Consider the following 16,992-nt stretch of genomic DNA (forward strand, 5'->3'; position numbering starts at 1 on the left):
TTTGACAAACCAGCTAATGAGGGTGTACCATATGTTCTGGTATATACTACAGCAAAGACTGTACCCCAAGTGGTGCAGTGTTCCACCGGGGGACCCATCCCTTTGGCAAGTATATTGTGAGAATTCTGAGTTTTTCCTGAGGTGAAACACTGTTTCAATGTGATTTGTTTTTTGTTCAATCCAAAACTGAATTTTCTCCAGTCTGATGGGAATTTTACCCTAAGACTGCATTGATAGTGACTGGACTAATTCCAGGCATACCCAATTGAGGATGTGCAGCATAAGCAGCCCTTGCAGGATTTGTTGTCATTTTTCTCATGACAAATCGTGTGAAACATCTGTATTTTTTAACCAGATCTGTCTATAGCACATGAGGTCTGGCACTGTCAGATTTTCTATATCTGGGTAAGGTGTGTAACCGTCTAAGACTAGCCATGTTTCTCCCTCATTACTGAGGGGACCTAGTCTAAGATTGTTGGGTGTAGGTGGTAGGGCACCTTCAAACCAATTTTGGTGTGATTGATAAGGTAGTTGTATTTCTAGAGCTGCCTAAGCTGTATAATTGTTATGATCTGCAGCCTAAGTGTATGTTTGAACCTGTCATGTTCATATTTCTGTGGCTGGGAATTTAACCCATGAATAGAATACCTCTGTCCTGAATGCTTCCTCAACCACAGAGTTAACTTCGCCACCCGTACGTCAATGTTGTAACAGGATTTGTGTAACCGTATGTCTGCAGTTCACTGGTATATTAGTTACTGTTTCTTCAGCCATGTGAATGTGTGGAGTTCAGAGAGGATACCTCTATGGGGTGGTCGTTAGAAAGGTTCAAGCTTGAACAGCCTACAGTTAATAGAAAGGATTTACCTACTCAGCTGAGGAGGATTTTTCTCTAACACCATGGATGTTTCCGGTTAAGAAGTGAATAGGGGTGCATTTGTTTGGACTACATAACCATCGGTACGGTGTGAGGCTTACTCCATGCACACCATACGGATATATTGGCCTAAGTCCTGCTAGATCACAGTGCTCCATCTGTAACCCTAACTTCTCAAAGTACCAAATGGATTTTGCAACTTCAGAACATGACAACCTTGACTCCCCAAGAAAATCATGTTAACAGTTCTAGAACCCTTTCACTTATTACTAATGCATACCCAAAGAGATACACAAGAAATACACAGTAAAGTGTTAACATAGTTATTTAAGCATTGTGATTCTTGCATAAAATACTTGTGCTGCAAAAATCAATAGAAGTAAACAGAATAATGTGATATATTGTACTTCTACCACTTCCTAACCTGTATGTCTAGGGTGTGTGAATCTGCCAAATACCTGTAGGGTGATCAAACTCGCCATTACCTCTGGGTAAGTGTCATCAGGCTGCCTGTCTTGGTGGTGAGGTGAATAGCATCCCTTGCATGAGGTAAACAGAAAACAACTGGGCTAGAATTCTGGCATGGGTCAACCTCTCAGTGCCAGTGAAATGCTCCTCTGTCTAAATGAAGGATTGATGTTGTTTATATAATAAATGCAAAAATAACAGTTGATGGACAGAATGCAGAACAATGTCATACATTCACCCCAGTACAGAGATCTGGGCCTAAATCCATAGTTTTTTTGCTCACCAAGCCACCCCAGTTCAGACATGGCCATATGCAAATCAGCCTTGACCCTGTGCCTCATGGGTATAGTCCAGCCCAAACTGCCAACCCATGTCTTTCCTGGACCGGAATCAAGCATCCTAGGACTGGTTTCTGGCTGCCAGCCGTCATCAGCCAGGATAGCTTGACTCCAGTGGTGTGGAGAGCACGGGACTCATGTCTGACCATACCCATCCCACTCACTCTATCCCAAGGCACCCAGAGGCACAGGGGGAGGTCGGGTCCTCAGGGACCGGTGAGCCCGCTTGACAGAGAACAGAGAAGTTAAGAGATCTCCCGCTCAACGAGCGAAGCAAGTCCTCAATGTCAGATTCAATCTTTTTCAAGGGGTAGACTCAGGGAAACGTACAATTTGAGATTATTGCACCTAGAAGGTGTCTCGAGCCCCTTATGTTTAGTTTTGATGGCCTGCAAGACCTTCTCTATCCGAAGAAGCTGCTTAGTGTGTGTGGCGGATGTATCCTCCGAGTCCCAGACTCGGCATTCTAAATGGCCAATTCTCTCACTTTACCTGTCCATTCACTCCTTCATATGATTGAGTCAGTGGGGACCATGTCTAATTTAGAATCAATAGTGTAGAGGCCTTGCTTCATATCAACTAGAATTATTTACAACAAGGGGTGGTGATGGACAGAGTCTCTGAATTAAGCAGAGTACTCTCACCCAGTCAATAGATCAGGGCTAGATCCAACACCGTTTTTTAGCTCATTGCACCATCCCAGTTTCAGAACCCGGCTGTATGCAAATTAGTCTGTCCCTGGCCCAGTGCATCATGGGAACAGGGCAAACCAGACTACAAAAGCCTATTCTTACACCGGGAAGGAAACAAGCTTCCGGGGACCGGTTTCTGGCATTTCAGCCGTCTTCGGCCCGGCTTGCTTGAATCCTGATGGTGCAATGAGCAAGGGACTCACATCTGAGTATACCCTTCCACGCTTAGGGTGGACAAAATTATTTACAACAAGGGGTGGTGATGGACAGAGTCTCTGAATTAAGCAGAGTACTCTCACCCAGTCAATAGATCAGGGCTAGATCGAACACCGTTTTTTAGCTCATTGCACCATCCCAGTTTCAGAACCCGGCTGTATGCAAATTAGTCTGTCCCTGGCCCAGTGCATCATGGGAACAGGGCAGACCAGACTACAAAAGCCAATTCTTACACCGGGAAGGAAACAAGCTTCCGGGGACCGGTTTCTGGCATTTCAAGCGTGGAAGGGTATACTCAGATGTGAGTCCCTTGCTCATTGCACCATCAGGATTCAAGCAAGCCGGGCCGAAGACGGCTGTAATGCCAGAAACCGGTCCCCGGAAGCTTGTTTCCTTCCCAGTGTAAGAATTGGCTTTTGTAGTTTGGTTTGCCCTGTTCCCATCATGCACTGGGACAGGAACAGACTAATTTGCATACAGCCAGGTTCTGAAACTGGGATGGTGCAATGAGCTAAAAAACGGTGTTGGATCTAGCCCTGATCTCTTGACTGGGTGAGAGTATTCTGCTTAATTCAGAGACTCTGTCCCTCACCACCCCTTGTTGTAAATAATTTTGTCCACCCTAAGCGTGGAAGGGTATACTCAGACACGAGTCCCTTGCTCATTGCACCATCAGGATTCAAGCAAGCCGGGCTGAAGACGGCTGTAATGCCAGAAACCGGTCCCCGGAAGCTTGTTTCCTTCCCAGTGTAAGAATTGGCTTTTGTAGTTTGGTTTGCCCTGTTCCCATCATGCACTGGGACAGGAACAGACTAATTTGCATACAGCCAGGTTCTGAAACTGGGATGGTGCAATGAGCTAAAAAACGGTGTTGGATCTAGCCCTGATCTCTTGACTGTGTGAGAGTATTCTGCTTAATTCAGAGACTCTGTCCCTCACCACCCCTTGTTGTAAATAATTTTGTCTACCCTAAGCGTGGAAGGGTATACTCAGACATGAGTCCCTTGCTCATTGCACCATCAGGATTCAAGCAAGCCGGGCCGAAGACGGCTGTAATGCCAAAAACCGGTCCCCGGAAGCTTGTTTCCTTCCCAGTGTAAGAATTGGCTTTTGTAGTTTGGTTTGCCCTGTTCCCATCATGCACTGGGACAGGAACAGACTAATTTGCATACAGCCAGGTTCTGAAACTGGGATGGTGAAATGAGCTAAAAAACGGTGTTGGATCTAGCCCTGATCTCTTGACTGGGTGAGAGTATTCTGCTTAATTCAGAGACTCTGTCCCTCACCACCCCTTGTCGTAAATAATCATATCAACTAGAAGGCAGCAATAGGATTGCCTACGGGACCCACAGGGGAGGGACCCTGGTTGTGGTTATCTTCAACAGCTCTGCTGGATGTTTTACTTTCAAAGGGCTGCTGGCACTATCATTTGTCTAGCTTGCCAATGATGAAGCATCAGCCAGGGGATTAAGAGGCAGGCTGTGGCCAAAGGCTTATTAGGGAGCTGATCACGTTGCCCCAGGCAGCACTGCCATCTAGAGCAGAATACTGTCCAGTGAGGGCACCCAGTCCTACCTCATCTTGGTAGATGGGTGTCTGAGGAGCCCGAGCATACTAGGCTCGGACATGCACAGATCTCACCCAAGCTGGGCGATGCAGTGCACCCCATCCAGCCTGAGCCCTTCTCACAGAAGATAACAGCACCAGTAGCTAAGAGAAGGGAGCGTCCAGTGTGAATGGATCGATCACAGTCCCACTGGGGGGTTGGGCAGTACACTGTCCCAAATTCGCTCCAGAGATGGGTGTTGTAACTTGGATTGCTCCTTTCTTCCCCTTTTGACTCCCCTCCCTTTCCACCAGCTTTGGAATGTTCCGCTGTCATAGCTCAGGCGCTCGCTATCGAATGTTGAGATAGCAGCTGAGCCCCTTAGAGATAAGCTGACGGCATCCTTATGTTATGCTTAACTTAATTAAAGTAAATTACTTAATCAATCGTTTCTTCATTGTTACATTTGTTGGCGACGAGGTGAGGAGACTGTGCCAGGGACAGTGGATGTCGTTCCCCTGGAATGAAATATATGCTTATCGGATGAAGGATCAAGGAGTCTACGGTGATCGACAGTAGGCAGCTAAGTCAAACCGCTGCTGTGGCTGAAGCGCCGGCGGGCTGGCTATTTGAATATTGGGAGCACTTCTCGGCATATTGAAGTGAGTTATAGCGGGTCCGTTAAGCAGTCTGCGTGATGTTAACAGCTGACTAGTAGGGGAATATTTGTGTGTCAGGTCGGGCACAGGGGTTTGCTCTTAAGTAAATTAAGGCAGTGAGGAGGCGGACCACTCGGGTGTCAGGTCGGGCCCAGGTGTCTTCTTCGACGTAAATTAAAGCAGTGCGTAGGAGGATAACTCGTGTGTCAGGTCGGGCACAGGGGTAGATTTACGTATTTCAAGGCTGTGACGTGGGGACAAAAACTACTCTGTCTGAGGCGGCGCATCTTGGTGTCATAGCGGGGCGCACTGTAGAGCTTGAGTAACTGGTAGCCGACCATTAACTTCCCCGTTGGTGTTCCCTCCAATGCCAGGTGCTCTGATTTGGTGTCTGCGCTCTCGCTGAAGAGGACGCGAGTCTGCAATCTGTCTGAGAGAAAAGCAATTATCTCGACGAACCTTTCCCCAGCCCTGTTTACCGTCTCCCGGGTGGGGATTTGAGTCTAATCTGGTTAACTGACTGTTGTTTTAGAGCGAGCATAACGAATTTCACAAAGCGAGGAGCGGAGACTCACCCTTTTCCTCAGGCAGCTTCGTTCTTACAGGAACCACTCTGAGAGACACTCCTCCACAGGAAGTTCCCGCCAATGGGGGAGGTGACCTATGCCTCTTTGGGCTTCTCAGCCTGATTCATCAGAAATTGAAAGGGGACTTCTAAATATATTCTCTCGGTGGAAAATATATCGTGAGGTGGGAGATTGTGTTTTGTTTGTGTAAAATTGCAATTGTGGGGAATTATTCGTAGAAGCAGTTTTCTTTCCTAAATACGATTACCTTATCTCCAGCAATTGTTCCTCCACTTTCTCATTTTAAAGGGTGCATTTAAAAAAAAAATAATTTTAAGACAGTTCATGGCAATGACTGGCGCAGGTATGAGTCAACCTCCACCATTCCTTAACGAGTTAGGAGAACCAGTTATTCCCTGGAGGAGGTGGGAAGGTATTTTTAAATCGTATCTTATTGCCATAGGAGGTAGTAATTATTCAAACATAAGGAAACAGCATATACTACTCCACAATTTGGGCACACATGGTAGTAAAATCTATGAAGACATTACTGGGAGGTCGGTGGAGGATGAACAGGTGGAAGTAGCGGAGGGTATTAACGTCTATGAGTGCACTTTGAGGGAGTTAGAGTCACATTTTAAAGAAAAAATAAATGTGGTAATGGAAAGACACAAGTTTTTTAAGAGGGCACAGAAGAAAGAGGAGAGGGTGAGTGCATACATAGCAGTGCTTAGAGGATTATCTGCTACTTGTGAATTTGGGCAACTCACAGACTCGTTGATTAGGGATCAACTCGTGAGATGCACCAATGATACTAAAACACAAGAGGAATTACTCACTAAGAATCCTAATTTAGAAGAAGCCCTCAACATAGCTAAAGGCCTAGAACACACCGCACGTTGTATGAGAGAAATGAAACCACAGGAGGGGACAAACAAAGAGAGGGCAGAAAACAAGATCCACACAGAGGGAGAAACCATATGCAAAGTAGGGGACAAGAGTAAAGAAATTGTGCGTAGTAAGACAGGATCCATGGTGTGTTTTAAGTGTGGTAGTTCAAATCACTTGGCCAACAACTGGAAGTGCCCGGCGAGAAATGTTCAATGTAGGAAGTGTAACAGGTGGGGGCACTATTCCAAAGTTTGTAAGACACCTAGCAAAGCTGTACATGCCATTGAAGAGTCTCCTCAGGATGAGGAAGGGGAGAAATCGTATATCTTCCAAGTGGAAGAAGAGGATGAAAATAATGATGACATTTATCCCAAATGTGATGTTTTACTTGATGGTGTAAAGTTCAGTATGTATGCTGATTCATGTTCACCATATACGTTGGTAGACAAAAGTGTATTTGAAGATAAGTTTGCAAACCACCCTATTAAAATGATGCAAGCTGATATAAATCCCAAGGGGTACAACAAGGGAAGAATCCCCTTAGAGGGTATGGTGACAATGAGAATCTCTTTTAAAGACAGGCACACGGTGGGGAAAGTGTATGTGTCCACTAGTGGCTCGACCCTATTGGGCTGGAAACACCAGAAGGAGTTGGGTATGAAATTAGACCCGAATAACAAGGAGCAGGTGTTACTCATCAACCTGGTAGGCATAGCGGGGGACCTCACCGAGGAGTTTAAGGAGGTATTTAGTGAAAGTTTAGGAGTATTCAAGAACTATATGCACAAGATTATTCTCAAGGAGGGGGCAGCACCCGTAGTGCACAAAACCAGATCCATACCATTGCGCATGAGAGAACCCCTCCAACAAGAACTTCAAAGATTGGTCAGTCAAGGAGTTATCACTGAAATTGAGAGTTCAGCATGGCTCGCCCCGATTGTTATCACGGCGAAAGATGGTGGAAACAGCATAAGACTCTGTGTGGACCTGAGAGATCTAAATGCAAACATTCTAGTGGATAGGTTTCCACTTCCCCGTATCAGTGAAATGTTGAGCACGATCAGGGGGGCCAAGTTTTTTAGTGTACTAGACCTATCTTCCGCATACTACCAAATCAAAACGGCATTTACCACCCCTTTTGGCAACTTTAAGTTTTTGCGAATGCCATTTGGTTTGGCGTCTGCGGCCGCAGCCTTCCAAAGAGTCATGCAACATGTGCTAAAAGATTGCAAGAAGACCATCTGTTTCCAAGACGACATACTGATCTATGGAAGTAGCGATGAAGAACACAATGAGATGGCAAAGAAGGTCTTGGAGAAACTGAAGGAAGTAGGGTTCACCACTAAACCAAGCAAGTGCAAGCTAGGAGTAAGTTCAGTAGACTACCTGGGACACACCTTATCAGAGGAAGGCATCAAGCCTAAGTACGACTTGGTCAGAGCTGTGAGAGACGCCCCCATACCCAAAAGCAAGGAGGACATACTATCGTTCTTAGGGCTTGCTGAGTACATGGCCAAATTTATCAAGGACTTTGCTATGGTATCGCAGCCTCTAAGAGATTTGATCAAAAAAGATAGTGTTTTTGCTTGGGGTAAAGAACAAGAGATGTCCATGAAGAGCATAAGAAAAGCAATCATTGAAGCCCCGTTCATTGGCAAATTCGACCCCAATGGAGCAACTATCATTTCGACAGATGCCAGCAATAGAGGCATAGGGGCGACTTTAGCGCAAAGAGAAGGAAGTAAAGTCAAAATTGTGGCTTTTGCATCAAGGACCCTCACTTCATCAGAAGCAAATTATTCGACCATAGAAAAAGAGGCTCTGGCGGTCTACTGGGCTATCCGTCATTACAAGTTTTTCATATGGGGCATTCCGTTTGAGATACAAACTGACCACAAGCCCCTGGTTCCACTATTCACTAAGAAGGACATGGAAAGCATGACGCCCCGCATTGCCAAATGGGCCGTAGGACTACAAGCATATAATTTCAAAGTGACTTATATTCCAGGGCAACAGAACAGGGTTGCAGACTTTTTATCGAGAGCACCAGCAGGAGGAGAGGAGGAAGAAGAGTCGAATGGTGACTCCATCCTGGAGGTGAGATTAGCTGCGGTAGAAAAGGATGTGTGGGTAACCCAGATGGAAAAAGATGAAGTATTGAAGAAGGTAAAGAAACATATCCTCACTGGATGGCCTAAGAAGTGCAAGGACATGGAAGTTGATATCCAACCGTATTGGAATGTGCGGGAAGATCTTTCTGTTGAAGGAAATTTCATACTCAAGTCTGGGAAGCTTGTTCCACCGGAGGCTTTAGGGAACCAGATCGTGGAACTGGCTCACGAAGGTCATTTGGGCCGCAGTTTGTGCAAAGCTAGACTACGTGTGGACTATTGGTTCCCAGCAATGGACAGTGAAATGGAAGACAAAGTACGGGACTGCTACGCATGCAGCCTGAGTGACAAATCAAAAGTCACTAGACGAGCACCATTGTCACCGGTGGAAGTTCCAGAGATTCCTTGGGACAAGCTAGGCTTCGACATAGCCGGTCCAATCCATGGCAAGGGATCTCATGAGTGGTACCTACTTGTTCTGGTGGATTACTTTTCAAGCTGGATAACATGCAAGATGGTCCACAATGTGAACACAAGGTCGATCATTGAGTTCATGAAGGAGGTGTTCTCGCGAGAGGGAATCCCTTTGACACTGGTAACGGACAACGGAGTGCAGCTGATCTCTGAAGAGATGAAGGAGTTCCTGAAAGACTGCTCCATAACCCATATCCGCACGCCACTGTATTGCCCCAAAGCGAAAGGCAAGGTGGAAAGAGTAAACCGCATGTTGAAAGAGTGCATGCAGCTGGCCAATCAGGCTGGGAAAAACATCGAAGAAGCAATAAGAGACATGCTATGGGCATATCACACCACGCCTAAATCTACTACAGGATGCACACCCTTCGAGTTACTTAGAGGAAGGAAACCAGGAACAAAGCTGACCCCTAATTGGATGGGAAGAAAGCAAACTGAAGAGATTGATCCCAAAGAAGTCAAGAGGAGGATCGAGACCAATCAATGGAAATACAAGGAATGGTATGACAGGAAGTGGGGAGTCAAGGAGAGAGTTCCAGCAAGGACAAAAGGTCTACGTCAGGAAACCAGAGAGACTAAGAAAAGGAGACGGAAAGTTTTATGCTCCCAGTACCATCAGAATGCCAAAGAAGAACACAGTGTTCATGGAAGATGGAAGATTATGGAGCCATGATCGGGTGGTGCCCACAGAGGTGGAAAAAACTAGCATAGGCTCAGGAAGAATGGAGGGTGGAGACATCAAGGGAGGGGTCCCACTATACAGAAAGAGTGATAGACCTAGAATCCCTCCTCACTGGCACAAACAATACATGATGAGATCGTGATCGGTAATGGGTTACAAAGTGTTGTGTTTCTGTGGTCTTCTGCGAAAGACCACAGGTCATCATTGTGGGTGGGTATTTCCCTCCTTACCTCCCTTCTCTTTCCCTAGGGAGGATGATGTGTTGTAACTTGGATTGCTCCTTTCTTCCCCTTTTGACTCCCCTCCCTTTCCACCCGCTTTGGAATGTTCCGCTGTCATAGCTCAGGCGCTCGCTATCGAATGTTGAGATAGCAGCTGAGCCCCTTAGAGATAAGCTGACGGCATCCTTATGTTATGCTTAACTTAATTAAAGTAAATTACTTAATCAATCGTTTCTTCATTGTTACAATGGGCTGCCCCATTAAACCACTGAGACGCCCGGTCTCTCCCAAGAGTCAGACTCACCTTGAATCTGCCTGTGGTCAACCGCAACTTTGAGGGGCAGTTCAGTGTCCTGATTGCCCAGCCCTCCAAGGGGCTCCAGCTGCCATGCCACTCTGACCGCCTGCCCTCTCACAAGCAAGTTGTGCAGATCAACAGGTCCACAGCACCCGAACCACTGAGGCAAGCCACAAAATCACTGCCCCCGCAGTATCCTCTGGGCACACATTAACACTCCACCCACAACGCACACCAAACCAGGCCCAATCCGCAGCCTCATATCGCTCCACTCATCCACCACTCTCGGGGGGAAGGGATAGGGAATTTGAGAGTCAGTAAGCAGACCCTCACCGAAAGGCAGGCATCTTCCTGCCTGGCTCTCTGGTGCCCCACCTACCTTCGTTCTTTACATAAAGTAATCCTTTTTTGCATTTTCCCCCAGAATTTGCAAAGTCAATAGCATAGACTTTAATGTGATAAACAGAATTTAAGCAAGCACTTGTAAACAGTATTTGTACATAACTTTTTTGTATGAGTTGGCACATTAAAGCCAGATCTATGGGCTTTGCCCATGCTTGTTGCAGTCTCCATTCTGTGCAAATGTTGTTGAAAAATTAGATTGGCATCAAAATATGATCTGGGAATTATGCAGCAAAATTGTTCTGTTACCGGGGCAATAAACTTATTTAAGTCTCTGGTTTAAACTGACCCTTATTAGGGCCACATTACAGGTAGCTAGGTAATCCAAATAGGGCTAATAATGCTTGCTACTGACCCCATCAGAATTAAATATTTACATTAAACTTTAACTACTTTCAAACTGTTTTTCGATCTGGTAGGAGTACTGAACTCGATGTGGTTTCAGCCCCTTATGATCTATGTTTAATCGTAGACAGAGGAGGAGTGGGTGCATTAGTACTATTGAAAAGCTCAGCTGCATTTGAAACCATTGATAAGTCTATTATGGTGTTGTATGTTGGCTGACATAGATGTTGCTGGTAAAGTCTTAAATGTTTTTTATCTTTTTTGTCAGAGTTTAGACAGATTTTGGACATCCCTCCCTGCGGAGTGAGTGCGAGAGCTCTCAGCTGAGGTCCCACAAGGTTCAGTCTTAGCATTCAGATTGTTTTATTTATACATGGTTCCTTTAGACATATTTCTTTGGCTATTGTAACCTCCTTTTATGTATGCCGATGACACATAACTGATTGTCTGACTGTCCAACCCAGTGCCATTCTCCTTTGATTGTCAACCAAATACGGCCAAGTCTTTATCCATCACTCATAGGTGTATGTCCACCAATTTCATGAAATTAAATCTTGACAAAATCGGGCACCTGCGGGTACCCACTCAGACCTTATCCGGATCCGGTGCTACATTTACTTGGCTGGATACAATGAGCAGATGTCCTACATTTTCAGTCTGTGATTTAGGTTTCTTGATTGATGCAAACTTTTCTCTAAACACCCAGATGAATACTCTTTCTAAAACAACTCAAAGTGTTAAGATCATTGCGGCCAAGCATTGGCCCTGTTGATCATGTGACTATCGTAAACACCTTGATTCAGTCAAGGCTAAATTACAGTAATGCCGTATATTTAGCTGCCCCAATCGCTCTTGTCCACCAGCTTCAGTTAATACAAAGCGCACACAACAATTTTAACGATATGAGTAATCAAGTTAAAGTGTTCCAAGGATAAGATCACACACAAATGTTCTTTCTATTCCTGTTTTAATTGGTATGTGAATGGTTCTCCTGTCAAAGGAGATCCATAAAGAAAGAAACCAGCCGACACGTGTTTCGTCAGTAAGGGTGTTAACCCAATGAATCTTCAGGGCTGCAAAGGTATGGGGTATCGTAGTTTCGGGGGACCGGTGATAATTCCAACCCGGTCCTGATCGGGTTTTCAAGCCTAGAATGTGCAAGGGTCCGCACAAAGTATCAATGGCCGTAGGAACAGAAAAGCGTAATTCGAAAATGGCGGGTGATGCCTATTGTCAATGCATAGACGGTGTTGTGCCGCTTGGGTAATGAGGAGGGTATTGCCGGATACCGGAAACAGGTCTGCAAGCCTGATTACTAAAAACACACTAAGAGCAAACATTGTTGATGGTAACCGATGAAAAGCAGGATTTTCTTTAAAGCCATATATTTGTCTATAGGACAATATAGCTAAATTTTCTTTTATTTTGTGGCTAAGAAATTTACTCTTCATATCCCCAAGAGAGCTCTCCATTCTGCCACTACTGTTCAGCTCATTGTGTCAAGATCCAGCGTGTATATATATTGATGACAGAGCTTTTTGATTGCTGCTGCCAAGCCATGGAACTTCCTTTCTTTATCTCTACACTTTCAATGTAATCTAAAACTGTTCAGGAAAATTCTGAAAACATATTTTAATTATATCCTATGTTCAGCTGAGCTTTGGCTGTCAGGAAGTATTTTTCAGTGCCATGCTGCCTCGTTGAATGTGCGAAAATAGTATAGTTAAGCTTTAAATGTTGCTTTTCATACACACACATACATATACATATATAAATATATATTCCTACTGGCAGTCACCAGTAGGTAGTTATAGTTAGGATGTAGTTTCCATAGGAAGAACTTTTTTTCATTTGTCAATAACTTTGGCGTCGTTTGATGAATCCTCTTGAAATTTTCAAAATTAATGGCTCGGTCACTTCGGGTGCTTTCTTGAAAATTTTGGGAGATGATCCGTCAAGTGGGGACGAGAAAAAGGGGGGGTCCCAAAACACTTTTTCTGTATTTTAATCTCCATAGGAAGCTTTAGACACTGCTACAGCCCGAACTGCTGAACTGCATTACACCAAATTTGGCAGAATGGTAGCTCTTGGTCCAGAAAGTGCCCTTTTTGTTAAATAATGTATATCCACTCAGTAGTTGCTGAGAAATGTAAAGATTTCTCAGATATACAATTGAGGCTGCTGTGGATCCATGACCCCTCCCGATCTCGTGCCCTTGATCTGATTGGCTGCCAACACTTCAAACCAGCAAGTGTTGGCAGCCATCTTGTGACTCGGTTGAACTGAAACACAAGAAAAAAAATGTAAATAAAAAAATGGGGCAGGGTAGAAACAACCTGACCCCCTAGGCCTCGTTAGGGAATCTGACAGGGACCTCCCAGGACCAAAAAAGCATTAAAAAAAATAGTTAATCTGGAGTAGTGTTGAATTTGTGACTCCCGCCAAAAATGAAAAAATAAACAAATCGCAGGCTCCCATGCTTTATTTTATTTAGGCCAGGTCCTGGGGGAAAATGAAAATAATGATGGGGAGCCCGTGCGGGCCCCCTACAACCATGGGGAGCACCACCTCTGCAGAGCAAAAGACAATTGAAATGTGGGGAGGCCACGGGGGCTCCCTGCAGCCCCGGCGACTGCCACCTCCCTGGGGCTAATTAGTGAAGAATTGCGGGGAGGCTCTATGGCTTCCCCGGCAGCCCCGGGGACTGCCACCTCCCTGGAGCTTATGTAATGGGGGCTTCGAGGACCCACCTGTTCCGGGGACAACCACCTCCTGGGGGCTTTTAGATTTTCATGTTGGGGGGCATAATGGACCCCCTGGGCCCAGGGACAACCACCTACTCAGGACCAAACTGTATTTTAAATAAATGGGAGGGGGGCCACTTGGTCCCCCTCCCGGGCCACTCTCGCTCTGGGGACTACCACCTCCCTGGGGCAGGTCCTAGTCTATGAAGGAGGGGGGCCATGCACCCCCGCTCCTTCATCCCTACAGAGCCCTGGGGACTGCGACCCCCAGGTCCAGCTCCAGCAATGTCCCAGGGTGCCCACCCCCAGGACATTGCAGTTTGCTATGGCATGGCAGGAGCTCTGCTCCCGCTATGCCATAGCAAACAGTGTGCTCCGCTTTGAGCAAGCGAGAGCATTTTGCTCTTGCTTGCTCAAAGTGGAGCAAACTTTGCTTTTTACACACAGGGAGCTGCATGTTAGCAGCTCCCTTGTGTGTAAAAAGCAATGCCAGCTTCCGCAGGAAGTGGGAGCCGGCCGGCACCGCAAGGGTCTTCAGGTTCCCCATGGCCCCCAATGTGGGAAATGTCGGTGCCATGGGCACTGCACTACAGGTCGGGCACTAGGGGATGGGGACCAGTATCGGCCAGGGAAGGGGATTGCATGGGCCCCCTCCTCCTTAAAAAAATTATAAAGGCCCAGCCCCGGGAGGTGGGGTCCCCAGGGCAGAAATTGGTCTCAGCAGGGGGACCACACACCCCCCTCTGATGTTAAAATAAAATAAAAATTCAGGCCAGGCCTCGGGGATGGGGTCCCCGGGGCCAAATGTGGCCCAGAGAAAGGTGTTCACGCAGCCCCCTTCTCTTCTATAAAAGAAAGTTTTTTAAAAAAGGAAAAGGTTAGGCCCTGGGGTATGGGGTCCCTGGGGTCGTAATCGGCCCGGTGAAGAAGGCTGTGCAGCCCCCCACTCCATATCATAAAAAACTGGCCCCGGGGATGAGTTCCCCAGGGCCGAAATCAGCCCAGGGAAGAGGGGCTACACAGCCAACCTTCCCTAAAAAAATGGAGTAAAAAACCTCCGGCAAGTCGTTGGCCTCTGAAAAACTCTCAGCAATCCAGATGTGTGAGTCTTACTGGAAATGACAGTAGGGGTAGTTGGTCCCCAAGGACCCTCAAGAGCCAAGGGGACTTCCTCCGCCTACTAGTAGTGTGCCAGGAGCTGCATTTGCAGTGTGGTGGAGAAAGGTGGCATGGCCTCCTATCACAACTCAGCAATCCTGCTATGTGGAACTTACTGGGGGTAAAAGAAGCCCAAGGACGTCATTGGGGGCCAACTACCCCTCCTGTTATCTCCAATAAATCCAGCACAGCGCGATTGCTAAGTGGTCTTCGGAGACTGTTAATAAGTTTTTGTCAGTTTGACGAATCTCCATGAACTTTGTAGGCCAATTTCTTTTTCTAGAATGGCAGAGGATGCAAAGTTTTGCAGTGATTTGTTAAGGAGTGTGCAAAGTAAAAAGGGGGGTCCCAAAACAGGATTTTCCACCATGCATTTTGCATAGATTTTCGTGTTGTGCGTATTGCAATATGGCTCTATTGAATTTAATTTAAAAAAGTAGTGGGGTTGTACTGTGCACTCGAAATTTTCAAAATAATCAGCGATATTCAAGTTATATGTAGTTTTCAACAGGGCGTGCAGTAAGGGGGGAGGATGCTAGTCTCCTAAAAGTCAAAGAGCGAGGTTGGTGATGTGCTTGTCACCGGACCCTTTCTGCACTGCTGAAGCTAACCCTTAAGGTTCGCTACTTAATTCTGACTTTAGTGTAACCTTTTATTCAAAATAAATGTTTTGTGTCAGCTTTTTTTTCATCAACTTATTCATTATTTATTCATATTAACAAAATACATTTTAACTTTGCAGTTATTTGCATTCACATACACATTATTTCATGTTAGATAACAAAAAAGCACTGCATGTAATTTCAATTTACATAAATGACATATTCTTGTTGTAAATCCCAATGCATTTCGAGATAACAAAGATCTCTTCTTCAGGGGAGCTGAAAATGTAAAATAATTAATATCAGTACCATTAGTAGTTCTTAATATTTAGCAAACAAAGCGGATCGAGAATAAGTCCATGTGCATTCTATGAGTAGATTCGGAAATTAGTGCAACAAGTGTTACCGTGATAGTGTCATGCATGTCTTTAAACACGAATGTTAGTGGTGAGTGAAAATGAGACGGACCAACAATGTCAAAGCGCGAAGCTTACCAACAATTCAAGATGTAGTACTAACTGTACTTCCGTGGTCAGCAGATATCTAAGTTGTTTTAGGCAATTACTGGGAAATAAAGACACAAAGGTAGTGAACCTATTACTAGGAGAACCAAGCACTACAACATTCTCTGAACACCAAGAGTATAAGACGTGTACCTTCTAACTGCCAGTAAGCTTCAATTGCCAATAGTCGACAAAACAATGAAGATCCTGAAAAAATGAGAAAAAACGCTACTAATGTTGAACTGAGTTGCCAGAGTCCTAAACTGCTGTATGCTCATGTAAACGATAATGCGACAAGAAAGTGATAAAAATCAAAAGTACCTGGATTTTCAGAAGAGCCTGTCGGCGCAGTGCAAACTGACTCGGTAAGTTGTAAAAAATGATCTATGCAAAAACGACATAAATACAGAATGCCCATCAAAACCTGACTAATCGATAAAGCAACAGTTCACTATCGCAGGTGCACTTCGTAAATAGTTACCTGAAAGGTGATATCTGGGTCTACGCTATTGCCGTTCTACCATCGAACCGCGAAAATGTTTGTGCCGGTATGGTTTTGTAAATGGAATGTTAGTGTGCTAGAAAGCGGACGAGTGAAAGCAGAAGGTGTCTATGGTAAAGAGTAGCTAGCAAGCATGGAATCGATGGCAGCCATATTTGACTGGTCTAATATGCCTGAAAACAACGTGCGTGGTAAAGGAAAACGACTCCATTACCTATTGGTATAACCATTACCGGATAAGAAATCCGTGATTCTCAAACTTCTAGATGAGCGCCCGCATGTGTCGGCATTATAGCATGCCGAGAACGAAAATATTTTTTTTGAGAACAAGCGATGGCAATGAAGTTTAATTTGCTGTAAATTATTGAAAAATAAATGTACCTCAAAAGACGTGTAATAAAGTGATGTTGGGGTAACTCATAAGGTATTGTAAGTTGACGATATGAATGTATTTGAGTACATGAATTAACAATGTATGACATAACAAAATGCATTTATAATAAAATGGTGAACACAAGGTGAATCTGGAATATAATTACATACATAGTCATGAGTTCCTCCAAGATAATAAATATATTCAAAATGTATAACTAAACTGATTGATAAGATAGTGCACTGCTAGGGGTGAGTGTTACTGAACCTACTGCACATAATTGGATTGCTATCTTCATAATTGGTGAGATGAATACTGTGTAAC

General features: G+C 45.1%; 1 long non-coding RNA gene across 2 annotated transcripts in view; it reads right to left on the reverse strand.

Annotated features, from left to right (window-relative positions):
* The window catches only part of LOC144761525 (uncharacterized), a 352,130-nt gene extending 335,782 nt beyond the window's left edge, over positions 1–16,348 (reverse strand). Inside the window, exons 1-5 of one of the 2 annotated variants that reach the window (XR_013595762.1) lie at positions 16,275–16,348; positions 16,115–16,177; positions 15,947–16,000; positions 15,785–15,854; positions 15,513–15,569 (exon numbers count right to left, since the gene is read on the reverse strand). This is a non-coding gene — a long non-coding RNA (uncharacterized LOC144761525). Of the gene's footprint in view, positions 1–15,512; positions 15,570–15,784; positions 15,855–15,946; positions 16,001–16,114; positions 16,178–16,274 lie in introns of those variants that run through there. The other variant, XR_013595763.1, reaches the window with a different exon arrangement.
* Between the last annotated feature and the right edge of the window lie 644 nt (positions 16,349–16,992).

This window comes from Lissotriton helveticus, chromosome 6 (genome assembly GCF_964261635.1).
Source record: "Lissotriton helveticus chromosome 6, aLisHel1.1, whole genome shotgun sequence".
In the NCBI taxonomy this organism is placed as follows: domain Eukaryota; kingdom Metazoa; phylum Chordata; class Amphibia; order Caudata; family Salamandridae; genus Lissotriton; species Lissotriton helveticus.